This window comes from Lolium perenne, chromosome 4 (genome assembly GCF_019359855.2).
Source record: "Lolium perenne isolate Kyuss_39 chromosome 4, Kyuss_2.0, whole genome shotgun sequence".
Classification (NCBI taxonomy): Eukaryota; Viridiplantae; Streptophyta; class Magnoliopsida; order Poales; family Poaceae; genus Lolium; species Lolium perenne.
In genome coordinates, this window is record NC_067247.2 from 279,907,431 (window position 1) to 279,922,210 (window position 14,780).

Consider the following 14,780-nt stretch of genomic DNA (forward strand, 5'->3'; position numbering starts at 1 on the left):
AAAATATGGCAGCGAGTAAACATGCAACAGAACAGTAAACAAACGGAGATTCGATGTTTGGAAGCAAGGCCCAGGGATCCTGCTTTCACTAGTGGACACTCTCAACAATGATCACATAATAGAACCACTCTACACCCTCTTGTTGGATGATGAACACCACTAACTGTGTAGGATTACACGAACCCTCAATGCCGGAGTTAACAAGCTCCACAATATTCGATATTCATGTTTAAATAACCTTAGAGTGCAAGATAGATCAACACAATTACACCGAGAACTAACATAGCATGCACACTGTCACCATCACACTATGAAGGAGGCATAGATCACATCAATACTATCATAGTAATAATTAACTCCATAACCTACAAGAGATTATGATCATAGACTACGCCAAGTACTACACGATGCACACACTGTCACCATTACACCGTGCAGGAGGAATAAACTACTTTAATAACATCACTAGAGTAGCACATAGATAATATTCAACTAGATCACATAAAGAGAGAGATGAACCACATAGCTACAGCGGAGCCCTCAGCCCCGGGGGTGAATTACTCCCTCCTCATCATGGAGACAGCGATGGCGGTGAAGATGGCGGTGGAGACAGCGGTGGAGATGACTCCGGGGGCAATTCCCCGTCCCGGCGGCGCGGAGCAGAGACTTCTGTCCCCGGGTGGAGTTTCGCGATGGCGGCGGCTGCGGAAGGTTTTCTCTGGTTTCGTCGAACGGGTCGAGGTTTTAGGTCGGGGACGACTAAATAGGCGAAGAGGCGGAGTCGGAGGGGCCACGGGGGACCCACACACTAGGGGGCGCGCCCCACGGGCCGCGCCGCCCTGTGGGGTGGGGCCCCCACAGCTCCCCTACGGCCTTTCTTCGGTGCTCTGGAAGCTTCCGGAATTATAAGATCTTCGGTGTTGATTTCGTCGATTCCGAAAATATTTCCTTACTAGGATTTACGAAACCAAAAACAATGAAAACGACAAGCGGCCTTTCGGCATCTCGTCAATAGGTTAGTTCCATAAAACGCATAATAATGACATATAATGTGCATAAAACATGTAGATATCATCAATAGTGTGGCATGAAACATAAGAAATTATCGATACGTCGGAGACGTATCAGCATCCCCAAGCTTAGTTCCTGCTCGTCCCGAGCAGGTAGACGATAACAAAGATAATTTCTGGAGTGACATGCCATCATAACCTTGATCATACTATTGTAAGCATATGTAATGAATGCAGCGATCAAAACAATGGTAATGACATGAGTAAACAAATGAATCATATAGCAAAGACTTTTCATGAATAGTACTTCAAGACAAGCATCAATAAGTCTTGCATAAGAGTTAACTCATAAAGCAATAAATCAAAGTAAAAGTATTGAAGCAACACAAAGGAAGATTAAGTTTCAGCGGTTGCTTTCAACTTATAACATGTATATCTCATGGATAGTGTCAATGTAAAGTAATATAACAAGTGCAATATGCAAATATGTAGGAATCAATGCACAGTTCACACAAGTGTTTGCTTCTTGAGATGGAGAGAAATAGGTGAACTGTTTCAACATAAAAGTAAAAGAAAGGTCCTTCAAAGAGGAAAGCATCGATTGCTATATTTGTGCTAGAGCTTTTATTTTGAAAACATGAAACAATTTTGTCAACGATAGTAATAAAGCATATGTATCATGTAAATTATATCTTACAAGTTGCAAGCCTCATGCATAGTATACTAATAGTGTCCGCACCTTGTCCTAATTAGCTTGGATTACCTGGATTATCATCGCAATACACATGTTTTAACCAAGTGTCACAAAGGGGTACCTCTATGCCAGGTCTAAGGAGAAAGCTCGCATTTGGATTTCTCGCTTTTGATTATTCTCAACTTAGACATCCATACCGGGACAACATAGACAACAGATAATGGATTCCTCTTTAATGCATAAGCATGTAGCAACAATTAATGTTCTCATATGAGATTGAGGATGTATGTCCAAAACTGAAACTTCCACCATGATTCATGGCTTTAGTTAGCGGCCCAATGTTCTTCTCTAACATTATGCATGCTCTAACCATTAAATGAGTGGTAAATCTCCCTTACTTCAGACAAGACGAACATGCATAGCAACTCACATGATATTCAACAAAGAGTTGATGGCGTCCCCAGGAGCATGGTTATCGCACAACAAGCAACTTAATAAGAGATAAAGTGCATAAGTACATATTCAATACCACAATAGTTTTTAAGGCTATTTTGTCCCATGAGCTATATATTGCAAAGGCGAATGATGGAAATTTAAAGGTAGCACTCAAGCAATTTACTTTGGAATGGCGGAGAAATACCATGTAGTAGGTAGGTATGGTGGACACAAATGGCATAGTGGTTGGCTCAAGGATTTTTGATGTATGAGAAGTATTCCCTCTCGATACAAGGTTTAGGCTAGCAAGGTTATTTGAAACAAACACAAGGATGAACCGGTGCAGCAAAACTCACATAAAAGACATATTGTAAATATTATAAGACTATATACCGTCTTCCTTGTTGTTCAAAACCTTTACTAGAAATTATCTAGACCTTAGAGAGACCAATTATGCAAACCAAATTTTAGCAAGATCTATGTATTTCTTCATTAATAGGTGCAAAGTATATGATGCAAGAGCTTAAACATGAGCACAACAATTGCCAAGTATCAAATTATCCAAGACATTTTATCAATTACTACATGTAGCATTTCCCGATTCCAACCATATGACAATGTACGAAGCAGTTTCAACCTTCGCCATGAACATTAAAAGCTAAGAACACATGTGTTTATACGAACCAGCGGAGCGTGTCTCTCTCCCACACAAGCATTTATTCAAACAAAAACATAAACAAAAGCACACAGACGCTCCAAGTAAAGTACATAAGATGTGACCGAATAAAAATATAGTTTCAAGAGAAGAAACCTGATAAGTTGTCGATGAAGAAGGGGATGCCTTGGGCATCCCCAAGATTAGATGCTTGAGTCTTCTTGAAATATGCAGGGATGAACCACAGGGGCATCCCCAAGCTTAGACTCTCCACTCTTCTTGATCATAGTATATCATCCTCCTCTCTTGACCCTTGAAAACTTCCTCCACACCAAACTCGAAACAAACTCATTAGAGGGTTAGTGCATAATCAAAAATTCACATGTTCAGATGTGACACAATCATTCTTAACACTTCTGGACATTGCCCAAAGCTACTGGAAGGTAATGGAACAAAGAAATCCATCCAACACAGCGAAAGAAGCAATGCGAAATAAAAGGCAGAATCTGTCAAAACAGAACAGTCCGTAAATACGAATTTTAAAGTGGCACCAGACTTGCTCAGATGAAAATGCCCAAATTGAATGAAAGTTGCGTACATATCTGACGATCACTCACGTAAATTGGCATAATTTTCTGAGTTACCTATAGAGAATTAGGCCCAGATTCGTGACAGCAAGAAATCTGTTTCTGCGCAGTAATCCAAATCTAGTATGAACCTTACTATCAAAGACTTTACTTGGCACAACAATGCAACAAAATTAAGATAAGGAGAGGTTGCTACAGTAGTAAACAACTTCCAAGACTCAAATATAAAACAAAGTACTGTAGTAAAAACATGGGTTATCTCCCAAGAAGTGCTTTCTTTATAGCCATTAAGATGGGCTCAGCAGTTTCAATGATGCACTCGCAAAAAATAGGAGTTGAAGCAAAAGAGAACATCAAGAAGCAAATTAGAAACACTTTTAAATCTAACATGCTTCCTATGCATAGGAATCTTGTAAATAAACAAGTTCATGAAGAGCAAAGTAACAAGCATAGGAAGATAAAACCAGTGTAGCTTCAAAAATTTCAGCACATAGAGAGGTGTTTTAGTAACATGAAAATTTCTACAACCATATTTTCCTCTCTCATAATAACTTTCAGACGCATCATGAACAAACTCAACAATATAAGTATCACATAAAGCATTCTTATTCACGTGCATAAAAGTATCATTACTCTCCACATAAGCATAATCAATTTTATTAGGTGTAGTGGGAGCAAATTCAACAAAGTAGCTATCATTATTATTCTCATCATCAAATATAGGAGGCATATTGTAATCATAATCAAATTTATCCTCCATAACAGGCGGTACTAAAAGACCAATATCATTATAATCATCATAAATAGGAGGCAAAGTATCATCAAAGTAAATTTTCTCCTCAATACTTGGGGGACTAAAAATATCATGCTCATCAAAGCCAGCTTCCCCAAGCTTAGAATTTTCCATATCATTAGCAACAATGGTGTTCAAAGCGTTCATACTAATATGTTCCATAGGTTTTTTAATTTTCGCATCAAACCATCCATGTCTTAAATCAGGAAATAGAATAAGAAGCTCATTGTTGTCCATTATGCCTAACTAGTGTAAACAAGAAACAAAAAGATGCAATTGCAGGATCTAAAGGAAATAGCTTCGAGCACAAACACAACGGTAACAGAAAAGTACTTTACCTGAGACCGGAGTATGAATGCCGTTTACCTTTCCTCCCCGGCAACGGCGCCAGAAAATAGCTTGATGTCTACGGGTGCTTCTATTCTTGTAGACAGTGTTGGGCCTCCAAGAGCAGGGGTTTGTAGAACAGCAGCAAATTTCCCTTAAGTGGATCACCCAAGGTTTATCGAACTCAGGGAGGAAGAGGTCAAAGATATCCCTCTCATGCAACCCTGCAACCACAAAGCAAGAAGTCTCTTGTGTCCCCAACACACCTAATACACTTGTCAGATGTATAGGTGCACTAGTTCGGCGAAGAGATAGTGAAATACAAGTAATATGGATGCATATGAGTGGTAATAACAATCTGAATAAAATATGGCAGCGAGTAAACATGCAACAGAACAGTAAACAAACGGAGATTCGATGTTTGGAAGCAAGGCCCAGGGATCCTGCTTTCACTAGTGGACACTCTCAACAATGATCATATAATAGAACCACTCTACACCCTCTTGTTGGATGATGAACACCACTAACTGTGTAGGATTACACGAACCCTCAATGCCGGAGTTAACAAGCTCCACAATATTCGATATTCATGTTTAAATAACCTTAGAGTGCAAGATAGATCAACACAATTACACCGAGAACTAACATAGCATGCACACTATCACCATCACACTATGAAGGAGGCATAGATCACATCAATACTATCATAGTAATAATTAACTCCATAACCTACAAGAGATTATGATCATAGACTACGCCAAGTACTACACGATGCACACACTGTCACCATTACACCGTGCAGGAGGAATAAACTACTTTAATAACATCACTAGAGTAGCACATAGATAATATTCAACTAGATCACATAAAGAGAGAGATGAACCACATAGCTACAGCGGAGCCCTCAGCCCCGGGGGTGAATTACTCCCTCCTCATCATGGAGACAGCGATGGCGGTGAAGATGGCGGTGAAGATGGCGGTGGAGACAGCGGTGGAGATGACTCCGGGGGCAATTCCCCGTCCCGACAGGGCGCCGGAACAGAGACTTCTGTCCCCCGAATTGGAGTTTCGCGATGGCGGCGGCTCTGGAAGGTTTTCTCTGGTTTCGTCGAACGGGGTCGAGGTTTTAGGTCAGGGACGACTAAATAGGCGAAGAGGCGGAGTCGGAGGGGCCACAGGGGACCCACACACTAGGGGGGCGCCCCCCCCCCCCCCTGGGCCGCGCCGCCCTGTGGGGTGGGGCCCCCTGGCTCCCCTCTGGCCTTTCTCCGGTGCTTTGGAAGCTTCCGGGAATTATAAGATCTTTGGTGTTGATTTCGTCCGATTCCGAAAATATTTCCTTACTAGGATTTCTGAAACCAAAAACAGCAGAAAACAGCAACTGGCCTTTCGGCATCTAGTCAATAGGTTAGTTCCAGAAAACGCATAATAATGACATATAATGTGCATAAAACATGTAGATATCATCAATAATGTGGCATGGAACATAAGAAATTATCGATACGTCGGAGACGTATCAGTGCGCCGTGCTTTCGACATGTACCACGACGACACCGGCTTGACGTTCAAGTTTCTAAACGTCTACTCCCGCATCGAGAAGTGTGAGAAGTGGACGGAAACCCGCACGAGCCTCTCGAAGAGCAAAACCGAACAGTACAACCCGACGCTCCGGCGCCAGGCTCGTCGAATGGCCGCCCGGAACTTGGCCAGAAAAAGCTCAGAGATCTCAAAAATCTGGGCCATCCCGCCGAGAGGATGCAGGCGTCGTTCGACAAGTGCTGGGCCGACGCGAGGACGCACGCCGCCGGGAGGGACGACAAGTTCGACGGCAGGTGCAGGGAGATGCTCGCCAACCAAGGCGTCCGGATCGCCCTGCTGAAGACGACGGCCGCGGCGAAGAAGAGGAACATAGACTTGGCGTTTCTGATGGGCGGCAACACAGCCCTGATGGACGAGGAGACGAGGATTTGGTACGAGGGCCATCGCACCGACATCCTCCGACCCACTCCGGCCAGTGCTTCGCCCTCACCGTCTACGACGTCGACTGCCGCCGCTTCGACGTCGACTACGCCCGCAGCGACATCGGCCGCCGCTTCGACGTCGAATGCGCCCGCAGCGACATCGGCCGCCGCTTCGACCACGGCGTGCGAGGAAACTGGGCCGTCAGACACCGCCGTGCCAGACGGGACTGCCGACGCCCCTGTTTCAGTGTAATTTCCCTCCGATCGCCGATCTGTGGCTGATCCTTTTGCTGATCTGGACGTATTTGTAGCGGGACTTCGTTTTGTTTGAATTTCGACTTTGTCCGCCGAACTCCGGGTGGACGACTGGAAATATGGTTCTCCCCACGAATTAATTTCGTCCAATCCGACGATTGTTTCGTCCGGATTTCGGCGTGGGGAGGTCAAACGAGTGGAGATGCTCTTATCCCCCTCTTTCTCCCCCCTTCTCGTTACTTTTCGAGCAGAACAGGATTAATTAGCTAACGCGGTCACCCCTGGTACGTGTGAATGTGATCAGTTAGCTTGGCTTTGCAATGCCGAGTAAACTAGTACCCAATCCTTCGCTCATACTATACGATTATCCGAACGAGTCTTGGAGAATGGATGGCGTGTTCCATATGCCCGCTCACCATCTAGAGGGTGCAGGGTTTAATGACTTTGCGTGCAGCTAATATGATATTTATTCATGTGCTGTCAATTTTTATCTTGATGTTGGATACAGCTAAAATAAAACTTTTGACAGTCGATACAGGCATACAGCTTTTTTTTTTTTTTTTTTTTTGAGGAAATACAGGCATACAGCTAAGTTATAACGACTGAGTAGAGACTGGAAAATAATCGCAGACAGCTTTGGTGAGGCTTTAAAATTCAAGGCCATCGACAGAATTGAGCCCGTTTAATGCATCTGAAAAAATGTCATCCGGGCCGGCCCAACATTACCTATTAAGTACTCCATGTCTCCGATCCAGCAGTTTTTTTCTTAAAAAAAAATCTCCGATCCAGATGCAGGTTGAACTCGATTGGTTCAACACTAGTTGCTGCTGAGACTCCACAAGGGGAAACGATTCTACCGAATCAGGGGTGGAATCGAGCCGAGCCGAGCCGGCTCGTGGCTCGGCTCGGGCAGGCTCGTCAAATGTCGAGCCAAGCCAGGCTCGGCTTGCCACCAAAAATTTCTGAGAAAATTTGCTCGAGGCTCGGCTCGTCATGCTCGAGGCCCAACTCGGTAGGCTTGCGAGCTGGCCGCCACATCTTTTTTTTTTACCGGGGGCGGCCGCCACATCTCAGGCAATTACTTCTCGATTCTGATCCCCATCCTCAGGCTCGCTAGGGAGTGGGGAGGAGGCGGCGCTTGGGAGTCGATGAAAAGAGGTGTTGAAGGAGTGGAGGAAGGCCAGCCGGAGGGGTAGGAGTCAGGCAGGCAACAACGATGCCCATGGCGCCGCCTTGCCGGAGGGTGAGGTAGATACGTTAGTCAAATTGATCGGGAGCGGACACAATCGTCTATTCCACGAGGTGGAATCAGGAGAGCAGGCGGAAACGATGCTGTGGAGGTGCTTGGCAGCGGGGAAGATAGCCGGAGCCGCCGGAATCGGCCGGCCACGGTAATGGCGGAGAAACGGGTTGGGATGACTCGTTCTCTGTTGCCTGTTGAAAGCTCTTTTGGTCTGTTCCATGCTGAACTCTCTTTTGTGCATCTCCTCTACCTGCCGAGTGTTTTAATCTTCTTGATGTGTATGCCTTACACCTCTAATTTGCAATCTGTGTGAGCGGCATCTCAAGTTACTCCTCTATTAAATGGAGTGATGGTCATATTGTGGCTGAATTGCTTGTGCTGAGACTTTTGTTCTTGATTGGGCTAATGTACATTAACTATTTGATGATCTAAGCTCATGCATTGCTGATATAATGATCTACCAAAGCATGAATGATTGGCTATATCATGTATCATTACATAGCTACATAATGTTACATATTACATATGATTATTAGTAATTAATTTCTAGTAAAGGTCATGTTAATATTTTTCATCGAGCCTTCGAGCCGGCTTGCAAGCTTTGTCGAGCGGGCTTGTCGAGCCTCGAGCTTTCGTCAGAAGGTTTAGGCTTGGCTTGTCCCACCTTCGAACTGAGTCGAGCCCGAGCCAAGCCTTATCGAGCCCGAGCCGAGCCTCGAGCCTTGAGCTTTGTGTCCACCCCTACGAATCCCCACCTAGATAATGTTGCTTATATTGCTCAAATGCAAAAAAGTTTTTTCTCTGAACGGGAGGCGAAAGCTTTGCCTTATTTATTAATTTAAAAAAGTGTACAGTTTTTAAGAAAAAACTAGACGAAAATCTATAACAAAACGGCAAGCTCACACAAATAACACACCACACACACCCACAACCAAACCTAACACAGAGACGAACAACAATCCACAACCATTCTTGCCAACACAAGGGACCATAAAGCTAGACGAACGATTACTCCAAACACGACACTCTAACACCGCCCTCAAGAAGACACGCCATGCCATTGGGGGGAGCTAGTCAATCCACTGCGGATCCAAGGTAGGTAGCAACGAAGGCGGCGAGAAAACAACAAACATCCCTGGCGATGACAGTCTCGGGCACCGTTGCCAACAACCCAGACTTAACAACCACATCACCAATAGGAACCACATGCCTGTCAGACCCAGGCGAGAGAGAGAGACTGCAACGTCAATATCACCACTCTTCTCAATGCCAAGTGCTTGACTCACTTCCTCGATGGAAGGAGGCACAGCCGAGATCTCATGCGAGCCGGACCTCAGTTCCTCGACAGAAGGAGGCACAACCACACCGCGACACAACTCCATGAGCTCAGGCATGACCAGCCCTAGCATGAGAAGAGAAACAACCATGAAGGCGCGCTCCGCTCGCGCCCACTTTTCCAACATCAGACATAACCAAAGGATCGGCAGGCGTTCGGGAGAGCCTACCCAATGCGGCTTCGCCGCTCCAAAAAGCCCCCAATCGCTAGCGTCAACAACCTCATGAAGAGGACGGCGGGCCTCCTGTAAGAAATCACTTGCTTCTCCATAGCGCATTGCATATCCTCTATGGCCGAAGAGCCAACAGGAGCAGAAACAACTTACGCCCAAGACCGACGACGAGGCACATTGGACGGGAGCGAGACCTCAACCTGGGCTCGACAAGGAGCATGTGCTTGGCGGAGCAACGACGCGGTAGGGCTTGCCAACAAGCTGGGAGGACACCAAGCGTTAAGGCAGTCGCATGACTGATGGTCGTTCTCAAGGCATCGAGAGCACCAGAAAGGGTCACCGCAAACCGCAGCGCGGTGACCAAGAACTAGGCACCTGCAACATCTTCTGACGAGGATGAATGGTAGCCACCGCGACGTCGGGGTGGATAGAGAGAGGTCACGGAGGGGAGTTCAGATCTGGTGGTGGTGCTGGGATAGGACGTCGGTGGAGAGAGATCAGGCCGGCGGCAGCGATATCCCCCCCCCCCCCCCCCCCCCACACACACACACACACACCTCATCGCCATGGACGCGAGATTTTCATAAAAGACTCCGTACCTATTTGAAGTATTACTATGAAGAGCAATATTACTAAGCATATTATACTTAAATTGTTTTGTCTTGACGAGTTACAAAAGAGCGGGGAGAAGAAAATTTTGCAAGTCGAACGGTAATCTTGCTGACCTATTCACAAAGTCACTACTAGCTCCAACATTCAAAAAATATGTTCACGGAATTGGTATGCGACACCTTTGAGATTTTAAGGATAAAGGGAAGCCCCCCTCTGAACTATAACCCATTCAAAACAGTATATACACTTTTTCTCCTTTTGAGTTCACTCTCATGATTCTTATCAAGATTTTAGTGAGGTAATAATATCAACACAAATATATGCCATACCTCCTATTTTCCCCTACTAGAGTTATTAATGGATATACAAGACATATTAACTCTAAACTTACAATGAGTTTTATCCTTTCAAGATTTTCTCATATAAGTTAACAAAGAGATAATGATCATTATATGTTGTATCATTTTCTTTTTACTTTTGCTACTTGGTTTTAATAAAGGAGTTTTACCAACATATGAGAAAATATCCTTCTCATATTTTTCCTATCTCCTAGGAGTTACTATAGCATTGTGATCAAGATCTAAGGATTCTCCGAATTATACAAGACATAGAAGAAACGACTTTGTGCAAGGGGGAGTAGAACTGTCGGGTCTCCTTGTAACGGTGCCTCCAAGAGGCCCCAACCCTGTAAATACCCAATTCTGAAAATCAATAGATCACAAGTTTCACTCTGAATCTTCGGAGTTATACCAAAATAAAGCGATGCCGCTATCTAGTGATGTAGTACTACGGGCAGACAGACCACGCGCTGCCTCGTATGTACGTACGTGCAAGAAGAAGCACTGCATATGCGCATGTTTGTCTAATATGTTAATTGGATTGTTGCACATCGAATCGAAATGGAGAACGGGTCAGTTCAGGTGGAGCGGTATGCCGCGTAGGAAGACGTGCTCGCCTGAGCTGAGCTAATTAGAAGATTAGTGAGGAGGTTTCTGTGGTAAGATGCCAGCGAGCGGGAGGGGATCGATTCAGTGAGATGGGGAAGAAGGTTTTTATAAGTGGGGTCCATTCGCCAGTGAGAGCAGCCTCTAATCTTCTTTACTATTAAATACCAATCGGTATGGTGCGTCGTACGTCGTAGGCCCTTTTTCATTTAAGCCTCTCACAAATCTTGAATCAACCCGCAGTTTCTCCACGTCCTACATCCCGTTCCTGCAATCCGATTTCACCAGAAGCGCGGACCCCGACCCGTGGTGGTGAAGCAGGTGAAGCGGAGGAACATGGCGGAGGCGCTAGAGGATCTTCATGGCCCCGCCGCCAGATCCGATGCCACTCCACGCGGAAACTGTTTTTTTTTCCGGCGGTGCAGCCCTCGGTCCGTCGAGGTCGTTGGCCTCGGGGCGGCTCCTCGCAACAAACCACTGAAACCAGGCGTCCCGGGAGGTCGGGAGAACTGAGCGGCAGGAGAGGTGTTCCTCTCACCGGCGAAGATCTCCGGCCGGCCGCGTGACTGTTCTCTCCCAGGCCAGGCAGGCGTCACTCGATGCGGTGGTTTGGGGAAAATCGCCTCCATCTCAGTTCGCACGGAAGAAGAACCTTATCCTTTGGCGATTTCTCATTATTATTTAAGTAATATTTGCGTATCTCTCTTGCTGGCGCTGATTGCTGCTAGATGCGCGCCTATGATTGGCTGCATTACTAGCTGTGTGCACCCTTTGTTGTGTGTAAATTTTTGCTAAGCGCTAATTGCTATGGCCGCTGCTTTGTTGCTAAATTATAGGTTTCTTGATATATATAGTGAAGAGAGATAGAGAGTCGATTAGATTAGATTAAATAAAAGTACTTTAAAAACAGTTTAAATAGTAGATTAAGTATATAAAATTATAATTGGATATAAAAGAGAGTACAAAATAGTTGACCAAATTAAAACTTATTTGCATTATTGATGATTTTATTTTCTGTACTTTTATCACCTATATGAATTGTTAATGTTTTGTTTGTACAGACTATTGTTTTACCAGATAGTTACAGGAAATTAATAAAGTATAGATCGGTGAAAAAATATAGAGTCCGATGTAGATTGTTCATCGGAAGAGGCGGATTCTTTAGAGATGTATTCAAACTGACATACATATAGAGTCAAAATTTGTCGCTTTTATTGGACTTCTCTAATGAGATAAGTTGTCGATCATGTTCCATGCAGGACTGAATCGGGAAAAAGCGAACTGGCGCTAGGGTAATATAAAACAACTTTTGTAAAGTATTACAACTTTATTATTTTGGTTTTAAAATAAAAAAAAAGTAGTAAATGGAGGAGGGCAATATAAACATAACAAGAAAATAGCAATATATGTTGCTTTTGAGATGAAAATAGTAGGGATTAAGGTAAAAGGCAAATTGAGGCCAGGGCATTGTAAAAATAAGGTTATGCCAACATTTTTATTTATAAAGTTGATTTTTTCTCTACTGTCGCAACGCAATGGACATGTTTGCTAATTCAATACCCACTCTGGATCGTCGACATCGGGTCCGTGGCCTGGGGCAACGTCTTCTGCGCGCTCCTGCAGGATGCCTACGACCACCTACGTGATAAGGTGCAGCTACGCATCTGGTGCACCTCGGGTCACACCGCCGACCACTCCACCACCGAGCACCTCTTCGATGTCATCAACGCACGCGAGGACATCCAACGCTCTACGTTGATGAGATACTAAGGGACGGCTTGACAAGAAGTTGATAGGATTCCGACGAGTCCCATAGCAAGAACCGATATGCCATGAAAATTCTCTTTCGCTAATCGTTGACCGGTTTAAAGGGCATTGTGAATTTGGGCTTCAAACCTAGACAAACAAGGCTCTTGGGTGTGGATTGTCTGTCCCTTTTTTTAAAAAAAAGTTAATAAGGGTTTGACCACTTTTGTGTGATCAGGACGGTTTTTTATTACCAAAACAATAAAATTCAAAAAAATAGAACATGGAGAGAAAACTAAGAGAAGATTTGCCACCATGTGGTGGAGAACCATGTGTATTTTATTATTTCGCGGCAACGCGCGGGCACTTTGCTAGTACCGATTAGGATTGTAACTTCCTGCTACGTGAAACAGGTTCAACGTTTAAAATAGTCCCGGCTCAGTAAGTTTAGAGTGCCAATTTGGAAATCTAAGGTTTATTTGAGCGTGCCAATTTGAAATTGCACGCTGCACGTTCAGGTAAAAGTGTAAAACAGTCCAAAAATTTAATTACACAGTCGGAATACGAAAAACAGAATGGAGGTGCGGGGAATCGAACCCCGTGCCTCTCGCATGCGAAGCGAGCGCTCTACCATATGAGCTACACCCCCGTTGACGAATGGCAAGCAAGTTCAAAATACTTATTTCTTTTGTCTTAAATATTGTAGACCTTTCTTTTGTGTTGCTGAGAAATAAAAAAAAAATCCAGCGCCACTCTTCCCGGCCTAGTTCCATTTGGATGCGGCGAAGAAGAGAAGTAACTTTTCAGCTCGTCCTGGCCCATTTCACGCGCAGGTTCCATGGAAAAGGCACTGTAGGTATCAGGAGTTCAGTACGGGCAAAACGTACTGACACCACATCTCCAAAGGCACTGTAGGTATCAGGAGTTCTGTCCTTTGCGATCGCGGATCGAAAAATACACCGGACCCACGTATAAGAGTATCTCCAACCGTCTTCCCGACGAAGTTTCCAGGACGTCTTTTTTTCATTCGGATGGACGAAAACGTCTTTTTTTCATTCGGATGGACGAAAACGGTTCAGCCGCGCTCCCGGCTTCTCGTTTTCGTTCGGATTAAGCCTTTCATCCGTCCGGAGAGCCCAGGCCACCCCCGGGTTCCCGAGGCCCGGCCGGGGACTCCGGACGAAAAAAAATGCCCGAAACGTCGAGCGGGCCCACATTGTCGGCGACACAACCGGTAGTTCCCTCCATTAATTTCGTTTTCCCTCCAAATTGCGCCGCATAGAAGCATTTTCCCCGCCGAAATTCGGAGCTACCGCCATTCTTCCCCCACAGTTGCAGCTCCTCCTCTTCCCTTCGACCACCATGCCGCCGAAGAAGCTCGCCGCCGATGGCGCGCCACCGGCGAGGAAGCCGCGGGCGCCTAAACAGAGGCCGCCGGGCATGTCTAACGCGGCGTGGGCGGCGGATCAGGAACGGTGGCAACACGAAACTCGCGCCCGGACGGAGAGGGAGAAGAAGTGCAACGAGAAGAGGGTGGCGGCGGCGGAGGAACATGCGAGGCTGATCTCCATCAACTTCGGCCACCCGCACATCGCCCAATTCCCCGGGGCATGGCCTACCCAAGGTATGGTCGGATCTCCTTCCTTCTCGCCGGCATCGCCGGCCACGGCCATGTACCATGACAGCTACGCCGCCACCGGCATGGCCGGGTTTACGCAGTCGCCGATGGTGTACGACTGTGCGATGTACGAGGGCATCTCGCCTGCCCTGAGGCGTGGGCCTCTTCCCTTCTCCAACCCCGGGATGCCGCCGCCAAATGAGCCTGTGATGCACGAGATAATCACGTTGGGCTCCATGGCCGCCGCGGCGAGCCCGAGCTTCACACAAGAGGAGGCAAGGGCGGCGGAAGTCGTCACCTCGCGAGGCGGCTTCAACTCCAACCTCGACCAGGGGGCGATCACCACGGTGATGAGAACGACGGTACCCAATACGTCGACGGAGAAGATGAGG

The 14,780-nt window shown here is 45.8% G+C and overlaps 1 non-coding gene across 1 annotated transcript; it reads right to left on the minus strand.

Moving 5' to 3' along the window:
• Positions 1-13,346: 13,346 nt before the first annotated feature.
• On the minus strand, positions 13,347-13,419 carry TRNAA-CGC (transfer RNA alanine (anticodon CGC)). Its single transcript has one exon. It is a non-coding gene; the product is annotated as a tRNA-Ala (tRNA).
• Positions 13,420-14,780: the final 1,361 nt, after the last annotated feature.